The sequence below is a fragment of the Mastomys coucha genome, unplaced genomic scaffold, assembly GCF_008632895.1.
Source record: "Mastomys coucha isolate ucsf_1 unplaced genomic scaffold, UCSF_Mcou_1 pScaffold21, whole genome shotgun sequence".
Taxonomy (NCBI): Eukaryota; Metazoa; Chordata; class Mammalia; order Rodentia; family Muridae; genus Mastomys; species Mastomys coucha.
Window position 1 is genome coordinate 99,009,295 of NW_022196904.1, and position 17,785 is coordinate 99,027,079.

At 41.0% G+C, this 17,785-nt stretch overlaps 1 protein-coding gene across 1 annotated transcript in view; it reads left to right on the plus strand.

The window, feature by feature from the left end:
- The window catches only part of Swap70 (switching B cell complex subunit SWAP70), a 65,759-nt gene that overhangs the window by 625 nt on the left and 47,349 nt on the right, over window positions 1-17,785 (plus strand). The window lies entirely within an intron of this gene.

Consider the following 17,785-nt stretch of genomic DNA (forward strand, 5'->3'; position numbering starts at 1 on the left):
TACGCATAAAGGGATACTTGTAAGTTGAGTAAACCCCAAAGTGGCACCCAGCCAGGAGAAATTGGCAGCGCCTTGAAAAGCCTGAAATATAGAAACAGACAAGAGGAGCCATTCAACAGGCATTTAAAAAATATACACATTTTGGATCTGAATGACTGGTTTTCTTAGCCTCTTCTGAGAAGAAATTTCCGAAGTGTGGGTTTGCTTTGTATATTTTGTGCAGTAAATGAGGAAGTTCTTTTCAGTAGTGACTTTTATGCCAGCAGGATCTGTCGTTCTCACTTGTTTTTCTTTTGATCTTCTTCATTAAATCATAGTTTGGAAGGACCGATGGAAATTAGCCACATACTACATGGGGTCTTGGAGAGATGCATGCTCAGTCATTAAGGGCGACTGCTCTTCCAGAGGTCCAGAATTCCGTTCCCAGCACCCACGTGGGGTAGCTCACATAGCTATAAGGGTAGCCTATAATTCCAGCTCCAGGGGCTGCCTCTCGCGTCTGTGGGTGGCAGCACATACATTTTCACACGAACGCTCATAATTTAAAAATAATATTTTAAAAAGTTAATAATAGGTTTTTCTGGTGTACAGTTCAATGAGTTTTAGCACATGTAGGAAGTCACTACCATTAACTAGGATTTCATCAGTTCCGTCCCACAAAGCTTTGTCATACTGCCCCATCTCCAACAGGTGGTAACCACTGATCTGTTCTAGTCTTCCTTTTTCTAGTGTGATATGAATAGGATCTTCTGAAACCGGCTTCTTTTACTCAGATGAATGCCTTAGACATTAACCTATGGTGTGTGTATTGTTATTGCTAGGCTATTACATCTTATAGGTGTGCCATAGTTATCCATTCACTCTTGAATATTTGTTATTTCTAGTTTATTTGTGATTCTGAATAGAGCTTTATCGCTTTGTTTTTACTTTTACCTATTATAATTTTTAGATAGTGTGTAGCCAGGTTTCCTTTTAACCATTCTGAGTGTCTTAGAGTATTTAGGCCATTTACATATAATGTAATGGTTGATATTGATAGATTTAAGGTTGCCATTTTATGATTGGCTTCTGTTTTCTTTCTTTCTTTTGCTCTGTGTACTTAAAATTACTATTTTTGTGTAAGATCCATCACTCTTCCCACTTTATGTTATAATTATCATGCTTATTACTCTACATATATTGAAAATCATCATCATCATCTTCTTCATCAACATCATTCATTCAATCCTAACTTTTTTTGTTGTTGTTTTTTTTTGTTTTTTGGTTTTTCAAGACAGGGTTTCTCTGTATAGCCCTGGCTGTCCTGGAACTCACTCTGTAGACCAGGCTGGCCTTGAACTCAAAAATCTGCCTGCCTCTGCCTCCCAAGTGCTGGGATTAAAGTTGTGCGCCATCACTGCCCGGCTCAATCCTAACTTTTAAAGAACTTTAGAAAGTAGCTCCTCTTTCCTCCAGATAGTCCCAGGGTACCCCTCACTTTTGTTGATATGGTAATTGAAGCTTCAGAGATGTGATTTGTCCCAAGTTACAGAGTAAGCAGTAGCTAGTTTAGAACCAAGATTTTCCCTGTCTGTCTGCCTATCTGCCCATCTGCCTGCCAGCCTGTCTGTCTGTCTGTTTGTCTGTCTATCTATCTAAATATCTATCTATCTATCTATCTATCTATCTATCTATCTATCTATCTATCTATCTATCTGGAGACAGGATCTCTCTATATAGCCCTGGCTGTCCTGGAACTCACTATGTAGACCTAGAACTCACAGAGACACCTGCTTCCTCCCTAGTTCTGGGATTAAAGGGCGTGACACCGTGCTTGGCATGATTTTCACATTTTAAAGGCAGTGGTTTTTAATCTACCTCCACCTTCCAATTGGTGACATAACATTCTATTACTTTCATTGCACTCCATTACAAATTTGAGGGATAGTACCTAGGGGATTTTCTTTCATTTTCTTTCTTTCTTTTTCTTTTTTCTTTTTTCTTTTTTTTAATTAAATGAAACCTCTGCTGGTCCTAGAGAACTTCCATTTATTTAATGTCTTTGTGTGTGCATGTATGTGAATCATACATACTTCTGTGGTTGTCCTGTCGCAGAGTGGATATGGAGGTCAGAAGATAACTTTCAGGAGTCAGTTTTGTCCTTCCATTGTATGGAATCTCAGGGTCAAACTCAAATTGAAGTTGTCCGGCTTCGCAGCAAGCACCTTTTATCCACTAAGCCATCTTGCTGGCCCCTTAGGGGATTATTGACAGCTTGGCTGGAAGTGTAAACGTTCAGTTCATAGTTTTCAACCACATGTTGGTAGCACATCCGTGAAGTTGTATTTGATTTCTCCTGGGACAACGTTATAGACTTTGCATTAATTCGGTGTGTATGTCTTGCCAGTGTTTTTGGAACTGAAAATATTTTAACTTAAAAATTTTCTTGGTGTCTGACTCCATTTCATTGGGGGAAAGTTGTGTTTTGAAACTAATCTATTGATTTGTGTATAAGGTACCATGTTAATTTAATAAAAGGTTAGTAGTTTTAGGCTGTTGAGATTTTTTTTCTTCTCTGTATTGGGGATGAAACCCAGCACACTAGGTGAACACTCCACCCCCTAAGCTATACCTCTAGCCCTAGTTTTATTTATTTATTAACAACAACAAAAAAAGTATATGTATCTGTGTATGCATGTGTTCTTGTATGTGTGGGCACGCATGGGTTCATGGTAGTTATGGAAGACAGAGAGTAACCTCAGGTGCCCTCCTTAGGAATGCCATGTACCTCTCTCAGACAAGGCCTTTCATTGGCTCGAGCTTACCAGTTAGACTATCTTGGTTGGCTGCTGAGCCTCAGGAAATCCTCCTGTCTCCACCTTCCCAGTGCTCAAATTATAAGTCTATACCGCCACGTTGGGGTATTGTGACATAGGAGCTAGGGACTGAGTTCAGGTCCCAAACACACAGCTCCTACTTTTGTAGTGCTGGAAACTGAGCCTAGAGCTTACTACATTCTACGCAAGCTCTTTATCACTGAGCTAGACTTCCATTTATATATATTTATATTACTACATTCTAAGCAAGCTCTTTATCACTGAGCTAGACTTCCATTTATATATATTTATATCTTATTTTATTTTTCCGACAGAACCTTTCTGTGTATCCCTGAATGGGCTAGAACTTGCTGTGTATATCAGGCAGGCTTTAAACTTACAGCAATCTCCCTGTCTCCCTTTCAGGTGCTGAGATTGCAGATGGAAATTATGTTTAGTTTATTTTTTTATATTTTTCCTGAGACAGGGTTTCTTTGTGTAGTCCTGGTGTATACTCTTTTGTGTGCACAATCATGTGAGCATGTGTGTGCTGTGACATGCATGTGGAGTCAGTTCCCTCATTTTACCCTGTGGACTCAGGAGATTGAACACAGGTCAGACTTGGTGCAAATGCTTTACCCACTGAGCCATTTTGCTTGTTTACTTTTTAATTTATTTTCTAATTAAAATTTTTAGTATTAAAAGATTTATTTTTATTATTTTTTAATTATGTGTGTTTATGGCTTTGTAGGTATGTGCACATGATTGCACATGCCTAAGAAGGCCAGAGACACCAGATCCCCTGGAATTGGAGTGACAGGTAGTTGTGGGTGGGTGCTAGGAGCCAAATTCTGGTCCTTTGTGAGACCAGTACATGCTTGTAACTGCTGAGCCATCTCACCAGCTGACCTTCATAACTAAAACTTTTTTTTTAAATAACTTCTTTTTCTTCTTCTTCTTCTTCTTCTTCTTCTTCTTCTTCTTCTTCTTCTTCTTCTTCTTCTTCTTCTTCTTCTTCTTCTTCTTCTTGTGTGTGTGTGTGTGTGTGTGTGTGTGTCTGTTAATGATAGTGTGTAAATTCAGAAGCATGCAGGCCATGGTGTGCATGTGATGTTACTGTGGAGAATAACTTTCAGGGGTCTGTTCTCGCAGTCCATGGTGGGGATAGAGCTCACATCTTCAGGCTATACTGCTGAGCCAGCTTGCTGGCCTACTTTTTTACCTTTTGGCACAGATGGATACATTTGGTAAATACAGAATGGATGCTTCATGTGTTGGGCACTGTGCCCAGTGCAGGAGATAGAGTTGTGAGAGGTGGGAGAAAAAGAAATAGGAGTCTTGGGCTGGAGAGATGGCTCAGCGGTTAGGAGTACTGACTGCTCTTCCAGAGGTCCTGAGTTCAATTCCCAGCAACCACATGGTGGCTCACGACTATCTGTAATGGGGTCTGATGTCCTCTTGTGGTGTGTCCTCTTCTGAAGACAGCTACAGTGTGTCATATACATAAAATATATACATAAATAAAAAAAAGAAATAGGAGTCTTTGCTTTCAAAGAGTTTGAATTAATTTAAAATTTAATTTTTAAAATAAAATTTAATTAAGAGGGTGAAATCATTAGAAAATGCCTGTTTGCTCCTCCTCCCAGCCCCCTGCTCATACAGACTATAGTGCTTAGATAATTGCCCTATCATGAAAAGACAGGAAGTCTAGCTAGGAATGGGAGGTCATACTTGTAATCCCAACACTTGAGAATATGAGGCAGTAGGATTAGTATTATGAGATAGTCTTGGTTATATAGTGAGCCAAAGCTACAGAGCAAGACTGTTTAAAAAAAAAACCAGAAGGGCTCATGAGATGGCTCAGCTGGTAAGGGCAATTGCTCCCAAAGCTGACTACCTGAATTTGATCTCTGGGACCCTTGTGGGAGGAGAGAGTTGATTCCTGCACTGTCTACCTCTACATGCATGCAATGGTAGGCAAACAAGGCATCATGTATAGTGATAAAGATAGGAACCAAAAAGACACTAGAAATATCATTGAATAAAAGATACTCAGTTTGAAACTTAAAATCCAAAGAAAAAAATTAATAATGTAATTTGGTGTTACAAATACAGATGTTCACTGAACTTGTCAGTAAAATTAAAATATATGGGGGGTAGAGAGATGGCTCAGTGGTCAAAGAGCTTGTACTGCTACTCACAACCATTTGCAATTCCAGCTCTAGGGATCCAGCACTCTCTTCTGATCTCGGGGGCTCCTGCTCACTCATAGTGCACATATGTGCATTCAGGCACACACATCTACATGTGAAAACAAGCAAATAAATATTAAAACATGGAGCACACTGTCTGTGTGACTTAGAAAGTTTTGATAGGAGCAGTTCAGCATTGTCACAGGGATGCTTCCTTGTTAAAGCAAGTAGGTATAAGGTCACTGCAGATCAGTGATTTTCCTGAAAGTTTTCAAAAGTCCCCTCCTCTGCTCAAATGAGGGAACCATTTCTGCCCACTGTAGAAACCGTCAGCTCTATTAGCCCAATTTATAATGTACTGTTAAAAGGCAACTCATTATTTTATTCTAATGTTGATTTGATATTACTGTTCATAGGTTAGAATACACAGAGACACGTAAGAGATTATGTTCAGTTCCTTTTTTTTTTGTTTTTGGTTTTTCGAGACAAGTTTCTCTGTATAGCTCTGGCTGTCCTGGAACTCACTCTGTAGATCAGGCTGGCCTTGAACTCAGAAATCCGCTTGCCTCTGCCTCCCAAGTGCCGGGATTAAAGTCGGGCGCCACCACTGCCCAGCTGTTCAGTTCCTTTTTAAAAAAAATTAATCACATTGCTGTAGAAATAGTTCAGTAAGAGCACTGTTGCTCTTGTCCTGTCCCCTCGACTCCCGAACCCCTAAGGGTCTCACTGTGTCTCTGGTTACCCTGGGACTCACTGTGTTAGACCACACCATCTTCAGACTCAAAGAGATCCGTCTGCCTTTGCCTCTTGAGGTCTGGGTTAAAGGTGGGCATCACTACCCCCGACCACACTTGTTGGTTGGATCCTAGCACCCACATGGTGGCTCACAGCCATTTTTAACTCCAGTTCCAGGGTTTTTGATGTCCTCTTTAATACCAGACAGGCACTTGTTGTACATATATATATCAGGCAAAATGTTCATATTCATAAAATAAAAAAACTTAAAATTGTAATAATTTAAAGAAGATTTTTAGGTCTGTGGTGTGTGTGTCTGAGAGTAGGTATGTGCACAGGAGTTTAGGTACCCATGGAGACAAGAGACATCAGATCCCACAGTGCTGGAGTTACAGATGGCTTCAAGCCGCCTGATGTGGCTGCTGGGAACTGAACTTGGGTCCTCTGCCTTTCAGTCTTAACCACTGAGATATCTCTCTAGCCCACTTCTCACCTCCATTTTATTTTTCTGATAAGGACTCATGTAGCCAAGGTTACCCTTGACCTGATCCTGCTGCCTCCACATCCCAACTGCTGGGATTACAGGCAAGCATCACCACTCCTGGCTACTAAGTTCAGCTTTTTCAAATTGGGTAGAGATATGCTCATCAGAGGGAGTAGATAGCATTAACAGGAAAGAAGCTTTCAAACTTGTTTTCAAGAATATTCCTTTCTTAGAACAAATCGATTACATCATTCATCTTGGATGCAATTTTCTCGTGTTTCCTGATAGCTATTAAAAGATGGTCAACTATGGAGAGTCCTGGCACCTTTTCTTGTAGGAAAGGGCTATTTATAGGAAGCTGAATAAATATGGTTGAAGTGTATATATATATATATATATATATATATATATACACACACACACACACACACACACACACACACACACACATATATTTTAATAATGTTTTCCCCTGGTTTGGTTTGATTTTAGACTTTTGTTCTTGTTTGTGTGTGCGCCCACAGAGTGAGAGAACACAACCTCTGGAGTCAGTCTTAGCTTCCACCTTGTTGGAAACAGTCTTGCTCATTGTGGCGTACGCCATACTAGTCAACCTGTACATTTCCTGCGGTCCTTCTTCTCTGCCTTCCATTGTGACATTTTTGAGAATTCTGGAATTTTTAATTTTTTGTTTTAAAAACACATAAATATTATAATACGCTTTTATTTTAATCCCAGGTGTAGGGATATGGGGCTGCTTTGGACTCTCCACAGCAGCTGACTATGATTTGCCTCATGCTCTAGCAGAACTGTGATTTTGCCAGCTGTAGATAATTTCTGTGATGGTGTGGCATTTAGTATTCTGGGAACTTTTCAGAGGATACGTAGATGCTAGGGTCCTGAGAGGTGGAATGAGTTGTCGGTTGTTTAGGGAGGTTAGTTGAAGTTTGTTAGTAGCTGTGGTCAAAGAAGAAACAAGAGAGAGAGTAGATTCAAGATGTCTGTCTGTCTGTCTGTCTGTCTGTCTCATCTGTCTCTCCTTATTTTCTTCCCTCCCTCTCTCCCTCCCTCCCTCCCTTCCTCCCTCACCTCTATCCTTCTTTCCTATTTAGTGATGGGGGTGAAACTGGGAGGATGAAGGGTGGGAATAAGAAGAACCCACAAAGCAGCAAAGACCAGCTACATTCCATCTCCTGGTAGGGGTGCTGTGATTACAGTGCACAAGTTACTGCATCAGGCTCTCATTTGGGTTCTGGGGATCTGAACTTTGGTTCTTATAGTTCATCAGCAAACTCTTTTTTACCCCCTGAGCCAACTTCTTCTGCCCCCCCACCCCCCAGACAGGGTTTCTCTGTATAGCTCTGGCTGTCCTGGAACTTACTCTGTAGACCAGGCTGGCCTCAAACTCAGAAATCCACCTGCTTCTGACTCCCAAGTGCTGGGACTAAAGGCGTGCGTCACCACTGCCTGGCCTGAGTCAACTTCTTAGACTCTTGTCTAATTGTGTTTGCTATTTTTTTTTGTACGTGTGTGTGTGTATGTATGTATGTATGTATGTATGTATGTATGTATGGGTGTGCGTGAAAGAGAGAAAGTGTGAGCGTGTGTGTGTGTGTGTATGTGTATGTGTATGTGTGTGTGAACATGAATATGTGCAGGTCACATGTTTGCCTTCATGTGGAGGCCAGATGACAACCTTGGCTTTTAGTCCTTTAGTTTTTTGAGACACAATCTCTTGCTGCTCTGGGGCTCACCAGGATAGGCTGGCTGGAGCTAGGGGGCCACTTGTCTCAGCTTCCCCAGCCCTAGGACTATGAGCACCCATCACCGTGACCAGCTTTTATTATTATTTCTATTTATTTCATGGTTTTTGTTTGTTTTTTGCTTTTTGTTTTTGAGACAGGGTTTCTCGGTGTATTTTTGGCTGTCCTGGGACTCACTTTGTAGAGTAGGCTTGCCTCCAACTTAGAGTTCTGCCTGCCTCCTGAGTGTTGTGGTGGAGGTGGGGATCATATTTTAGTTTCTTCAGACAACGTCTCAGTATGTAGCTCTTTGTCTGGCCCATAGCTCACCTGACTCTGTCTACCAGTACCCTTATTATTATTTTAAATGAGAGACAATTGCATATAGATTATAGTTTAGGAGACCTTAGTAATCTGCCACTTGAAATAAACTTTACTTTTAGGTCATGGTATAAGTTTGCAGAAGTCATAATGGAAATAAGTTTGGGTGTATTATTTGAAATGGAGGAAGTGATTATTATTCTATTACATTTTATTTGTCCGCTTAGGTGAGGTGTGAGCATGTCACAGTGTGCACACACAGGTTGGAGGCAAACTTGGGGAGACATGGCATCAAACTCAACTAGTCAGGATCTCCTTCTAGATGTGGGTCCCAGGCATCAAACTCAACTAGTCAGGATTGGCAGCAAATGCCATTTTATTAGGTTCTGATTGTTCTCTACTCTGTGGTTATTTAAAAACTATTATCACGTTATTTAGCATTTCACTGGTTGTTCTTTGCTAAGAATTATATACAATGCTAACACAATAATAAAGGTTATTACTAAGCTATTTAAGAGGAACTGTCATAGTTCATATATACACATGGTATTAAATTTGTAAGACTAAAAAAAGGGCATTTACTGCGTATAAAGTCTCTCCCAGCCCACAATAGTTCTCTGCCTTTATGCTCCATCCAGAGTTCACAGTGTATCTTAATTTAATACTCTTACTGTTATATAGTGAGGGTTTTTCTCTAAAATATAGCAAACTCTGGTGATATTTTTGTAACCTCTATTATAAAGTTTAGTTTGCAATTATGGCTTCAGTGTGAATTACACATTAGGGCTGGGAATGTCTTAAAATAAGTGTACTGGCCCTGTTCTGATCTTGTTGTTTTTAGAAACACTTTTTTTATTTTTATTTTATTTTTTGGTACATTTTTGAAGTTGAAGAGCTTACAATTATAGTGAAGACTGCAATAAAAATCATGTTTAGAGGGACAGTATGGGTAGTTTGCATCTCATTTTCTCAATGATAGATATTCATTCATATTCTCCCCCAGTAGGCTCTCATTCTGTAGCCCAGGTTGACCTCAAATTCACAGCAATGCATCTGTGTTAGCCACCCAAGAGGTGGGAGTTCAGGACTGAACCATTAGGCTTGAAGAAGTTTTGAATCCATTGTTGTTGTTTTTTTTTTTCCACCTTGGTACTGGTTTGCATATCTTTTGAATAATACCTTGTGTTTTGTTCTCAAGTAGGCATCTTGCTTCAGAAGGTTTTTTGTTTTGTTTTGTTTTGTTTTATTTTTTTGGTTTTTGTTTTTGTTTTTCGAGACAGGGTTTCTCTGTATAGCCCTGGCTGTCCTGAAGCTTCAGAAGTTTTAACATGGATTGTTAGAGTAATTGAGCCAGCCTAGAGTAATCATTTGAAAACATAAAGGAAGGAAATGGCGGTAAACTTTGTGTGACACCCAGCACACAAAGCCATGGTTAATTTTCATGTTCTTGCTGTGAATGGTACTGAGTTTCTAAACCTGCTAACCACTGAGGTAAAACCTATGGTGGGAAACCAAAATTCTAATTTTAATAAGCAAGGTTGGGGGATTGGAATTGTGAGTGAACCTATTAAAAGTAAGTCAGCATGGTGGTGGTCCCTGCCTGTAACTGCAGGACTCCACAGGCTTGAGACAGGCCTGAGAATGAGAAAGCCTGGTTTGGATTACACAGTGAGACGATGCCTCAAAGAAAAAAGTCTCTGCAAATAGTTTTAATATTTTATCAGAACAAAAGAATAAAGATAGCTTTCTATATAAAAAGAGCATGAGGTATTTCCAAATCTTAAAGTGGGTAGGAGTTAATTACGAGTTATTTGTTTTCCATTCTTTTCTAGAAAATTTTCAGTGTGATAACTTGGAAATTTGGTGCTTAAAAAAACATAAGTGGGGGGCTAAGGAGGGGAATCTGATGCTTCCATTTGCCTCTATGGGCACCAGGCACATACTTGGTGTACATATGTACATGCGTGTAAAACCCTGATGCACATACAATATAGTTTTTTGTTTGTTTTTATTTTTTGCTTTGTTTTGAGACAGATTTCTCTTTGTAGCCCTGGCCATCTTGGAACTTGATCTGTAGACCAATAATAAATAAATCTTAAAAAAGTAAATGCTTGTCTTATTGAAGATAATATTTGAATTTCAGGGCACTATTTTTGGTGTTGTCTGTCCACTTTAACCCAGAATTTCTGTCTTAAAATTGAAGAGTTTACAGGACAGTGGTGGCACATGCCTTTACTTTCAGCACCTTGGAGACAGAGGCAGGTGGATCTCTGAGTTCAAGGCCAGCCTGTTCTACAGAGTTCCACAACAACACAAAAACCTCAGAGTTTACAACTTTCTTGAACCTCACTTCCTGTTTCTTTTGGATCTCACCATAGTTTCACAGGGACACAGTAACGAAGCTAGTTACCTGCTTTCTAAGCTTTCTTCCTCTGGATAGGTGTTTCTCATTCCTGTCCAGCTGAGGGGTGTTCAGAATCTTCCTCCGGTGAGTGGTAACTAGTAGATCAGAACAGCTGAGTTCTCTCATGTCTCCTCACAACAGAAATACAGCCTGTGTCTAAGTATCCTTTAGTTCTTCTCATCCCACTCCTTTCTTTTTTGAGACAAAGTCGACTGTGGCCTGGAACTTACTGTATACCCCACTCTAGCTTAAAATAAAACTCAAGGTGACCCTCTTTCTCCAATCTCCCAGTATTGGGATTATAGTAGTAAGTCATCGTGCCTGACTTTTCTTCCTAAAATGAGGTTCTCACTGTTATGCCCAGCCTGGCCTAGAACACATGGGTTCCCAGGATGCTCGAACTCTGACTTCTGTCACTTATTCACAGTCTTTTTGTACTCCAAGTCTACTTGACACTGCAGTTCTCAGCAATTGAGAGGAAAAGCATTGATCAGGAACTCCACATATGCTAACTTTCTTACAGGAAGAAGAAAGATGGAACATTTCTAGGCCTTCTGTGTCTTTTGTCTCTTTAGGAATAACTAGCTTTGCCATATTGGCTTTGAATTAGAAGACTAATAAATGCGTGCACAGTGGACCAGCCAGAAATGATACTAGATAGTAAAAATAAAAGCTATTCTGGGCTAGGGCATGCACGACCTAGTGGTAGAGTACTTGTCTGGTATACAGGAGGCTCTTGGTTCCAGACCTCCTACCCTTCAAGCAAAAAGACAAAAGAACACCGCCATCAACACCAAAACAGTTCTCGTTGATTGTAGAGACAGAATTGGAAGAAGGTATTCCATTTCACTGAATTGTGGAAGGAGGGCTGCAGTCTGCCCTCAGGAGTACAGCCCCAGCAGTTCTTTCTAACCATAGGATGGTGCATGCTAACCATAGGATGATAGCTGTTATACTGGAGTTGAGAGAGAGTTGTTGGCAGCTGACATGGATCTCGGTGATAGACTAAGAACTGTTTTATACAGACTTTGGTAGATTGGACTGGATTAAAATTCTAAGGTCCTTTACTTGGGCAACTTTGGGAAATTTTCTGTTAGTTGCATTTTCATTTATTTATTTCGTGAGTGGAGGGAGTATGTGCCTGTATTGGCATGTCCGTGGAGGTCAGAGCACAACTTGCAGGAGGTGATTCTTCCACCGTGTGGGTTCTGGGTTGGAACTAAGGTGGTGAAGCTTGGCATCAAGAGTCTTAGCCAGGAAGCCATCTCTCTAGCCCTCTACTTCTATATTCTTCTGTTAAATGGGAAGATTAAGAAGTAGGGTACTGGGGCTGGCGAGATGGCTCAGCGGGTAAGAGCACCAACTACTCTTCCAGAGGTCATGAGTTCAAATCCCAGCAACCACATGGTGGCTCACAGCCATCCGTGATGAGATCTGATGCCCTCTTCTGGTGCGTCTGAAGACAGCTACAGTGAATTAAGCCAGAGCGAGCAGAGGTCCTGAGTTCATTTCCCAGCAACCACATGATGGCACACAGCTATCTGTACAGCTACAGTGTACTCACACACATAAAATAAATAAATCTTTAAAAGAAGTAGGGTACTTCTCCCTTTCCTGTCTCTTATCTTTGTTTTTTACTTTCTATTGCTTCTGTTACTTGTGAGCCCAAAATATCAAGTGGAAAAATCTAGAAATAAACAGTTCACAAGTTTTTTTTTCTCAAGATTTATTTATTGTATGTATGTGAGTACATTGTTGTTACCTTCAGACACACCAGAAGAGGGCATCAGATCCCATTACAGATGGTTGTGAGCCACCATGTGGTTGCTGGAAATTGAACTCAGGACCTCTGGAAGAGCAGTTAGTACTCTTAGCCACTGAGCCATCTCTCCAGCCCCAGTTCACAAGTTTTTTTGTTTTTTTGTTTTTTTGGTTTCTTGAGACAGGGTTTCTCTGTATAGCCCTGGTTGTCCTGGAACACACTCTGTAGCCCAGGCTGGCCTCCAACTCAGAAATTTGCCTGCCTCTGCCTCCCAAACTCTAGGATTAGAGGCCTGAGCCACCACTGCCCGGCCCCTAGGTCACAAGTTTTAAATAAGTTATTATAATGTGTTGCTCTAGTTGTTCATTTATCATCCATCATCATCATCATCATCATCATCATCATCATCATCATCATCATCATCATCATCTAAACTATTGTTAATCTTTTGTTGGGCTTAATTCGTAAATTGAATCTTATCATTGATACATGAAGATACATGGGATCTGGGACTGTCTGGGGAGCTGTTGGAATGTGTCTCTGCCCCGATTAGCTGGGAGGCTGGTAGGGACAGAGCCATATTGTAAGCACCCCAGGAAGGCAGGGTCCAGAAGAGAAGACAGCAGAGGTGAATCTCAGACTTGAGATCTTGGTCAGTAGTTGACTCGACACGAAGCTTTAGATGTTTTCCCCTGGAGAAGAGACACTGGGCTAGCTAACAACTCTTTCCTATTGTAGACCCCTCCCTTTCATTAGAAATCTGTATTTGAAGTCTCTCCCACCCCCATGTGGGGTTCAACCCCAGGGCGCCATGCATGCAAGGCAGGCACTGTAAGGAAGTAAGTAAGGAGTGAGGCTGCCACCCGAGATCTCAAGCCTGATGAATTGTGCTTGCCTGGCTCTAGCACTGTCAGTAACTAAATAACCCCGAAAGTTATGTGAAGGAGAGATTGCAGTTAATGTTCTTTCTGGAAATATAGTAAAGTAAAAGATGCACATATGTGTAAGAGTGGTGGAGAAGAATAGAAAAGTAATCTGGAAAAATGTCAAGTGTCCTTGATTTAGCAATGTGTGTTGGCTACATCTCTCATGAGGTACTTCATTGTTTTGGGGGGGGGGTGCAGGGGGAGGTTTGCACACATGGAAAAAGACCCTGTGCACAAGGAGTGTGCACAGGGGTACAAGTCACAGACTAGAAGCTTATTGGAATTTAGTTTTCACTGATGATTCTTTTTTTCAGACAGGAAGTCACTCTTTAACCTGGAGCTCATTATAGGATCAATTCTGATCTTAAACTCTTGGCAGTCCTCCTGCCTCAGCTTCCTCAGTGCCTTAATTACAGGTGTATACTACCATGTCTAGCTTCAATGATTATCTTTCCTAATACTCCTATCCTTGAATACATGTGTGTGTGCTGATATGCAGGTGCGTGTGTGTGTGTGTGTGTGTGTGTGTGTGTGTGTGTGTGTATGTGTGTAATTTGAGGCAAATGTATATGCTTTGATGTAAGTAGGATCATGTTTCATTTGCTTTTGTGATCTTCCTTTATAGTTTTGTGTTGGGATTATCTTTCAATATCAAACCAATGTCATTCTTTTTAACATTGGTGAACTGTTCCATAGTGTTAATGTGTTATGTTTTATTTTACTGTTTTTCATTCATAACTCATAGGATTTTTAGATGTTTTTGTTTTCCTTCAAACACATTGCTAAACATGCTACAATGCATAGGTCCCTTTCTTGTTCTCTGCTCATACAAATGATCACCTATTCCCACCTGTCAGTCATGCTGTAGTCAGGAGAGTGGCTCTGCTTTCTCCAGCACCGGGCATTGACTGAGTCTGTAAGCAGTAGATGCTATGGTAGCTGCTTAAGTATCAATGCTACTCAACAAAAAGCCAGCTTATTTTAAAATACATTAGTAAGGTTAAGTGTCTTTTCCTATCATTTATTTGTTCACTGGTTCAGTTTTTCAAGTAAAGAATAGGATAGAAATTAATCACTACAAGACATGAAATCACAGAAATAGGAAACTTGGCTGGGCAAGGTGGCTGGCACATTCCTGTAAGCACAGTGTTTGGTGGTAGAGGTAGAAGGATCAGAGTTCACACGTATCCTTGGCAAGCCTGGGCTTTAAAAGACCTTGTCTCTGTGCCCCAGTGTAGGGGAATGCCAGGGCCAATAAGTGGGAGAGGGTGGGGTGGCAGGCATGGGGAGGGGGGAGGCAACAGGGGTTTGTTTTTGTTTGTTTCTTTGTTTTTTGGAGGGGAAACTGGGAAAGGAGAAATTTACATGTAAATAAAGAAAATATCTAATAAAAAAATAGTAAAACCATAAAAAAAAAAAAGACCTTGTCTCAAAAACCAAAACAAAAACCAAAGCAACCATCCAAAAACCCAACAAGATTAAGAACAGCAACAACAACCCCTCCAAAAACAACAAACAAGAAAACAAGAAGCAATTCAGAGGATGATCTCCATGTAGTATATATAGTTTAGGGCTTCTTTTTGAGTCAGGATCTCACCAGGTAGCCCTGGATGATCTATCTTCTGAGTGCTGGGATGGAAGGGCTTGCATGCCACACCACACTCAGCTACAACTCCTTACGTGGAGTTTCCTTGTAAAACTGCTACTCTAACAAACCATGTTTAAAAATTCACTTAAATACAGACAGATGAGGGTTGGTGAATGGCTCATTGGAAGAAGGGGGAAGCTTACTGCTGACCCTGATGGCTTTAGTTCAATCTCTGGAATGCTCCCTGGAAAACACATGTTGGAAAGGAGGGAACTTACTCCCAAAAGCTGCCCTCTGACCTCCATTCTTCCATCATGGTACACATGTGCCTCCCCTCCTCCTAGTAAATAGTAAGATGTAGAGAGCAATAATACTAGTCAGTGAGGATGCTGTCAAACCTGACGGCCTGCAGTGTGGACATTGTCAAGCCTGACGGCCAGTTAGATCTCTGGGACCCACATGGTGAAAGAGAGGACCAACTTGTTCTTTGACTTCCATGTGTGCTGTGGCATGCATACCCTCTGCCCCTGTCCCCACCCCAATACATACATAAATAACATAGTAAAAAATTTAAAATGTAGAGAGATGGTAAGACATACCACAAAAATCACACACAACAATCAGCTTTAGGCTTCAGTTGTCCAGTCTTGGACTGAACTTGCAAAATGTCTTATTTTTTAGTCTTCAGTTTCCTTTATCAGCTTTCTATCTGTGTTCATTGCTCATTTTCCTATTATATGTTTCTGTTTCTATTTTTTATTTCTGAGAGTGGTTTGGATATTGTGGCGTTAATTTTTTGTTTGCTTGGGTATCTATTTTTCTGAAAGGGAAAATTTAAAACTTAAAAGAAGAAATTTACTAGTGTTTTCTGGTAAATTGTTGGTGAAGTTGATGAATTTACCAAAAAGTTAAGGGTTTTTCATTTAGCGTGTGATCCAGGGGACACATTCATAATTCAGTGGTGCATATTCCATCAACAGCATCAAGACATGCTTTTAGTTAGATGTAAGTTAGAGTGAGTGAGACACCCTCAGGCTAAGCTCCTCCCTTGGCTCCATCCTTTGTTCTCTGGCACACAGAAGAAAGCAGTAGTCAGCTGAGCTTTCTTCCTCAACCTCAGATAGGGATCTGAGATCCCACTGGCACTGGGAACAGAATAAATGCTGTGCCTCATTAAGCAGGCTGTGTTGGTGAATATTTCCTTAGATTTATGAAGAATGACCTGTGCTGAAGGAGGCCGGTGGGTTGAAGGCTTGCTTCTAGTCTAGGTCATCACTGTGGGACAATTGGGAGACTTGGATTCTAGTCCCTTCTTTGTTGCATATCACTGGGTGACTTAGGTCAAGTCTTGGGCCTCAGTCTTTTTATCTGTGATATAGCTGTGAAATAGCTTGATGGCTTATACTTGTAATGCCAGCACTTAAGAGGTGGAGGCAGCAGGATTGCCATGAGTTTAAGGTCTGCACAGTAAGACCCAGACTCAAATTCAAACTCAAACCAAACCAAAACAGAAAGAGTAGACTTTAAAATGATTGTCATTATTAAAATATTAAGAGTTTTACTATTAATAACTCACTCAGCTGTTATTGAAAGCCTTGTAGATATTGATCAGCATGTACTGTGGGTATGCAGTGAGGGTAAGATGTTGGCTCTGCTCTCAGAATGTCTGTCTGGTCTTGTGGGAGAAAAGCTTGTGAGGCAGTGTAGTGTGAGTTATAGATGGCTTGGGAGACCCAGCTTGAGAAGGGACTTTGGGGATTTAGGAAGAGCTAGTACTTTAGAAATGGATCTGGGTGGATCTCACTCAGGAAAGGGGAGCTGCAGGGCTTGCCTGAGATCAAGCGAGAGAACTTGCTTGGCTAGGTTTGTAGTGTTTGTACAGAGTCACAGGAAAACCTAAGGCTGGAAAGGTAAAGTGAGCTGGCTTGCGGGAAGACTTATGTATGGAGCTGGGGTATTTCACTGGCTTCTAATTCTGTAAGCTGTTGGTGACCTTCAGACAATGTAAGTAGCACCTGAAGAATTTTTTGGTAAAAGTGTCTAGGATGGTAATTGATTATACTTGGACTGAGGTGAGATTTTTTTTTTGGGAGGGATGTTGAGGCTGAATAGAATGAAGATAATTTAAAAGAAGCAGGTAAGACATAGCAGGGATAAGCAGGAGGAAAGGCTGTTGGCAGAAAGGGAAAATGACTCCATGTGGAAAGGGGGCAGAACTTTAGTGGACAATGCCTTTAAGGCAGGGCATGGTCGAGGTAGGAAGTTGGTCATTCTGACTCTTTGTTAGGAGGGATTTTCTGGGAACTTGCTATTAGCCTGAAACTTTATAATCAGACAGGAATTTTCATGTTTTAAAAAAAGACCACTCATTATGAATTACAGTTCTGTAATTGTGCCAGTTCAGACAAGTGTTTGGAATAGAGATCCCCACCCCCTTTTCTCAGTGCTGAATCTTGCCCATTGCGCACATCCTGTAAAGGGAAGCTGTGTGTGACTTTCAAAGAACCCTTTAGAATCTCTACATCTTTGGGAGGGAGGGTGGTGAACTTTCAGTAATTCTTTCTCTGTCTCTCTGTCTCTCTCTGTCTCTCTCTGTCTCTCTCTCTCTCTCTGTCTCTCTGTGTGTGTGTGTGTGTGTGTGTATGTGACACTGTTTAGTTGCTCACCATCCTTGATTTTGTTTTTATGATAGCCAGGGGAAAATGCTTGAAAGGCTAAGTGCAAGCCATGCACAGCAGCCACTCACACACGGGATCAGTGCCTCAGAGCAGAGGCACTCTCTACAGGGCCAGCAGCAGGCTGCCATGAAGGGCTTGGAGAGATGAGTTTCTGGCAT